At 46.4% G+C, this 6000-nt stretch overlaps 1 long non-coding RNA gene across 3 annotated transcripts in view; it reads right to left on the minus strand.

The window, feature by feature from the left end:
- The window catches only part of LOC125168335 (uncharacterized), a 98783-nt gene extending 93299 nt beyond the window's left edge, over positions 1-5484 (minus strand). For all 3 annotated transcript variants that reach the window (XR_007153089.1, XR_007153090.1, XR_007153091.1), the window contains exons 1-2: positions 5176-5484; positions 4329-4490 (exon numbers count right to left, since the gene is read on the minus strand). This is a non-coding gene — a long non-coding RNA (uncharacterized LOC125168335). The remainder of the gene's footprint in view (positions 1-4328; positions 4491-5175) is intronic.
- Between the last annotated feature and the right edge of the window lie 516 nt (positions 5485-6000).

The raw sequence follows: 6000 nt of genomic DNA on the forward strand, positions 1-6000 counted from the left end.
TTCTTCTTCATATCTTCTTTTTTTGTTGTTGAAACTTCCTATTTTTTCATTCATTTCAAAAGTGTTCACACTTATAGTTACAGTAGTAGCTTTAAAGTCTTGTTCTGATAATTTCAATATTTATGTTTTCTCAGGGGTTGACAACTACTGATTGTCTTTTTGCTGGAAGTTGAGATTTTTCCAATTCTTCATATCCCAAGGCATTTTTGATCGTATCCTGGACATTTTGAACATCATGTTATGCGACTCTTGGTCTTGTTTAAATATTAAGAAGAATGTTGATTTTAAAAACAAATTAGCAGGCAGTTGACTGAGGCAAGGTTCAACCACAAGCTTCAACCCACTATTTATAGGCTCTGGTTCTAAGATCAGTTCAATTTTCAAAGCCTTTTGTAGTTCTGTTCAAATGTGTCCTACATATGCAACACCAGTCTGAGAACTGGGTGGTGGTCTGCCCCCTAGTTCAGTTCTCAAAACCTCTCAGACTCTCTTTAGGATGAGACTGATGCATGCACAGTTTGGAAGTGATCCCAGAAGTTTACATACAAAGTTATACAATCACTCTCTGGTGCTCTCTCCTCTCCACGCGCACCCCAACACTTTTTGGCTGTCTGTGGCCTCCCTAGCCCGTCCCCCGGCCAGATATCTGCCATTTTGTGGCTCTGCTATGCCCTTCTTATGACCGCATCTGTGTCTGACACTAGGCAGGGGAAGGACACAAAGAGAAAAACAGCAAGAATTTGCTCAAGCTCTTCTGTTCACAGGTCTTCTAACAGAGAGAAGGTTTTCTTTCCCTAGGGATTTTAGGTTCCTACATACAGATGCTGTCCTCCCCACTGCCACTGCCACCACTGCAAGACTGCCCGGGGGGCTGGCATGAGTGAGGATGGAAAAAAGAAAAAATAAACAGAAAAGCTTCCTTCTCCCTGATCCTTAGGAGGACTTTTTCTACTCTTCAGGCCAGAAAGAAAACTCTATTTGCTCTCTTAAAGCTCCTTCTGCCTGTACGTGGTTCACCCTTCCAGATTTCAGGCTGCCTTTGAGTCCAGGCCGGCCAATACTGAAGGGAAAAAATGAGAAACTCAACCCAATTCGGTTGTACTTCAAATTCTTGTTTCCCTCTCTGATCTATTGGCTACAATTTACTTTCCAATGGTCCACACACTCTGTCCAGGAAGAATAACTGCATTCAGTAGGAGACAAAGTAGATGGTGTTCACTCCATCTTTCCTGGAACCAATCTTTCATCCACTCGGCTTCTATTTCAATTATATTTGTCACTGCTAGAAATTCTCTGTGGTTCTTCTTCAGATTCATCTGGTCAGTTTTGATTCTCTCTCTCTCTCTAATTCTTTTGTCATACATGCAAACACTTCTTTATTTTAGGCAAGCCACACATAATTATTTCATATTCTATAACAGATAATTTCAATATCTTCAGTCAGCGTTGCCGTCGGTCTGATTCAGCAATGTTGTTTTCTGCTGACTCTCATTTCATGTAGCTTATTTCCTCTTCTGTTTAATGATTTTTTTTCCAGTATGACCTCCTGTTCCTTGGAAGTTTATCTGTGAGAAGTCCTTGAAGCCTAGATTTAAACTGTGTTTCTCCAGGGAGTATTTGCAATTGCTTCATCAGGCATCTGGGGAATACTTCAAATTGCATATTTACTTAGTTTTGTTATTTGCTTTTTTTGTTTTGGGGGTTTTGTTTTTGTTTTTGTTTTGTGTGTGTTTTGTTTTGTTTTGTTTTGTTTTGTTTGGAGAAGGGGAGTGCAGGGAGCACTAGGCAGTATAAATTCTGGTGCCACACCCATTCGAAACTGGGCTTATCCTAGAGATTCTCAGGAAAGAACCTTCTTTCTTCCACTCCAACTCCAGTGAGGACAGAGGCAGACAAGTCTCTGTGGATACTCTTCCCCCCTAGTTTAATAGCCCTCTGGGATCCTAGCTTTATGTAGAGGACTTCTGACCTATTCTCACCTAATTCCCAGGAATTATCCTCTGTGCCATGAGCTATTAAACTCAGACTCTGGGTCACCAGGGATAGGCAGATATCCTGTAGGCAAACACTAGCTCCAAAATGTACTTACCCCCATCAGAATCAAGATTTCTTAATGCTCCTAAACACTGACATTTCCCTTATTTTATGTTATCTAAGCTATGTTTTTAAAACTATATTTTAAAAAAGGTATCCAGGGGCACCTGGGCAGCTCAGTCAGTTAAGCGGCCAACTCTTGATTGCAACTTAGGTCATGATCTCATGGTTCACGGGGTTGATCCCTGTGTCAGGCTCTATGCTGACAACAGGTGCCTGCTTGGGATTCTCTCTCTCCCTCTCTTTCTGTCCCTGCCCCGTACTCTCTCGCTCTCTCTCTCAAAAAAAAAAAAAAAAAAAAAAACCTTTAAAAAATTAAAATTAAAATTAAAAATGTATCCAGCATAAAATTTGTCCCAGGGGATATTTCTCTACATATATACTGGAAATGGCAACTTTGGCTTCTGATAGAAGTCCAGATCATAGTTATTCTGATAGCTAATGAACTTAGTTTTATTTCTTCCACCTAATTTCACATTTATTACTGATTATATTTTCCTCCCTCTTTCTTCTTCCCCTTTTCTGGATTGGTCAAATTTCTCTTTATTCCTTATTTCACCACCACCACTAAGTCACATGCCTGTTTGGAAATTCCACCCTGCTTTTCAAGTTTGCTGTTGGTTTTGCCTGTTCACTTCTCGTATCCTTTTAGAAGATTTTTAGACTACCTTTCTTCTCTGTGCTCCAAAATATCCTTTCCCCTCCATGGATTTTCTGATAATTTAGATCACCACTATCCCAAAGAACTTTCTGCAGTGGTGGAAATGTTCTATATCTGCCCTGCCTGATTCAGTAGCCACTAGACATGTGTGGCCATTGAGTGCTTGAAAAATGGCAAGTGCAACTGAGGAACTGATTATTTGGTTTTATATAATTTTAATTAATTTAAATGTAAGGAGCCACATGTAACTCATGACTACCATACTGGACAGTGCAAACTTCAATACTTCATTTTTGACTCTTAACAGGTTTTCCTTTACCGCATGGCCTTTGTTTCGAGAATCCCTACTTAAAACGTCATTATTCATTTTGATTTAACTAACATACCCATTCCTTCCTACTGTTTCCTATACACTCTTTCATCCCCTGTCTTTTTTCTTTTTCATCCCCTATTTTAAGATCTCTCTTTTAACCCACATTCCATCGGTTTGAGTATCTCCTTAAGTATTTCGTTCAGTCCTTAGTTGCCCCTAAAATGCCCTGACAGAATTAATGGTATCTTAACTAGAATGAAGACTCTTGGGTCATAAACCTTTTTCCCTAACAGAGTGTGGATGTTTTGTTGTCCAGTATTGTAGATCTAAAGATTAACGTTAGCTTAATTCTCTTTGAAAGCTACCTCGTCTCATCTCTATGAACCTGTACAATGTCCCCTTTCTCTTTCAGTGGCAGGTAGTAATCTCGGAGCTGAAGCATACGAGAAATAGAACTTTCCTTATCTAACTGAATTGTGTTTATATTTTGAGCCATCATTTCACTTGGATGGAGGACACCTAATCTTAGTGAAGGCTCCATCTCAGTTCTTGGGTAGGGATGGGAATTATGTAGTATTGAGGTGGGGGAGGAAGAACACCAGGAGGCCCCAGCTCTTGGTCATCTGCCTTGCTCTTCTCCCCCAGGATGTCTAAACATCAGACACTGGTGCCCACTGACTATGCACGGCCTTATTCTGGGCTCCCTTGCAGCCTCTCTAGGTCCTCCTGTCCTCTGTGCCTTGTCTGTGCCACACTCTTGGGCACATCAGAAACACACTGCTGAGTCCACCCCGCTGCAGGCTATGGGAATCCCTCTTGGGCACCCAGGAGCCTTCTGCTGCTCCTGGCACTTCTGAGAGGCCACATCAGGCCCATCTGCCTGGATGTGCCCACCGGGCGACTTCCATTTCCACTGCAATGTTGTGGTGCAAGGAAGTCCAGGCTCCTCCCACCTCCTTAGCTGCACCAGGGGCCCAAGGCCTTGCCATACTTAGATCCTCATACCCAACTAGGGGGTCCATCCTCTTCTCTCACCTCCCCTATGAGTCTTCTCCCTCCCCAGCTCATGGAGTCTTTCTTTAGTTTGGAGGGGCGGGGGGTAGAGGCACATAGGGAGTGAGTAGCAAAGACTGAATTGAAATCCAGGTGTCCAGACATCAAAGACAGGCTCCTCCCAAGCCTGCAGTGAGTGTTCACACAGTAGCATGCATCCTGCCCTGTACAGAAATGCCCTGGGAGCCCCTCAGAGCAGAGACTTACCTGCTAGGTGGGGAATACTCGATAAAAGCTGGATGAGGTTGAGACCACCCAGGCAGGAGGTCTGCAGCGCATTCCCACTCTTTGTACACGGTTGAGTCCCCGCTGTGCTCCAGACACCGATCACTCCTTGGCCCATTAGCCAGGGTGCTCTGAGAGATGGCGCTGGGGAAGAGGTGAAGGACAGGAGATGAATGAGCGTGCCCCCAGCATACCACATAGCAAGGCCACCTCACAATGATGTGATGTCAGACGTCATGCTCCGTGCTTTTTTCCATGCATTCTCTTATTGAATCCTCACATCACCTTTTATTTTTTTTTTTTCAACGTTTATTTATTTTTGGGACAGAGAGAGACAGAGCATGAACGGGGGAGGGGCAGAGAGACAGGGAGACACAGAATCGGAAACAGGCTCCAGGCTCTGAGCCATCAGCCCAGAGCCTGACGCGGGGCTCGAACTCCCGGACCGCGAGATCGTGACCTGGCTGAAGTCGGACGCTTAACCGACTGCGCCACCCAGGCGCCCCACATCACCTTTTAGAGAACAGAAGAGAAATTCTTCTTCCTTCCCATTTTATAGATGGGGAGATTGGGGCTTCAAGAGATTGAGTAACTTGCCCAAGGTCATGCAGCAAGGAACGAAAAGCTGGATTCAAAACCAGCTCAAAAGCTGAGCCCCAAACCTGCACAACACACGGCCCCTTCCGCACCTGTTCAGTGGTGATGAGACCCAGTTGGCAGATACGGGAAAAGCCTCAAGGAGGAAAGGAACTCGCTCGAGTTAGTGTAAGAGCCACACCCAAACCCAGCACTAGAGCCTGGGCTGTGTAACTGCAATACCGCCACTTACCAGAGGCTTCTAGGCTAATGGAAAGACATCCCTCCGTTGCTGTCCTGGGGTGGTGGCCACCGGGTAGGCGTAGTGCCTGTCCTGGCCAGCAGAGGTCAGCCTTTCAGGGTCGGCAACAGCAGGGCACGCCCGCCAAGACACTCCTTGGGTGCAGGCCGTGTGCACGCCCCAGCACTGGGGTAAAACCATAGTCCAGCTCCTGACGTTGTGGAGCTACCGGGTGTGCCACGCTGAGAGGACACGGCCAGCCAGAGTGCCACCTACACCTTGCACTTCCTCACTCGACCCGGGAGTAACCCTGCCCAAACGTCAGCACCTTTACTTCAGAGAGCATGCGCAAAGCCCTGCTCGGGGAACAGCCGCAAGTGGCTCCACCCTCTGGCCTTAGTTGATTGGACCAGAGCTGGGCACGTGACACACACCGGGCCAATCAGCCTTTCTCCTGAGTTTCCAGAGGCACAAAGTCTAGCTCCCAGGAGCCGTAGGCGCTGGTGGCGGTCGCCTGGGCCAGGCTGGTGAAAGGGGGCTGGCTGGCCTCTAGGGACCGTGAGGACACACCTCTCGGCTCTCTGGGGAGCAGAGCTAACCGACGGCTTCAGCAGCTGTGCTCTAGGCCTTAAAGACCAGCAAGTCCACCTGCCTCACATTACACGTGGGGAAACCAAGGCTCAGAGCGGGTCAAGGTGAAGGAGGAGGGGGAAGTGGCCGCCTCCACAGTTGGATATGAACCGGGAAGCCAACAGAATTATGACTAGGAAAGAGGCGTGCGCGCACACACACACACCTTCCTCCGCACACACGGCATGCACACCAACACTAGAGAAG

This window comes from Prionailurus viverrinus, chromosome B3 (assembly GCF_022837055.1).
Source record: "Prionailurus viverrinus isolate Anna chromosome B3, UM_Priviv_1.0, whole genome shotgun sequence".
NCBI lineage: Eukaryota > Metazoa > Chordata > Mammalia > Carnivora > Felidae > Prionailurus > Prionailurus viverrinus.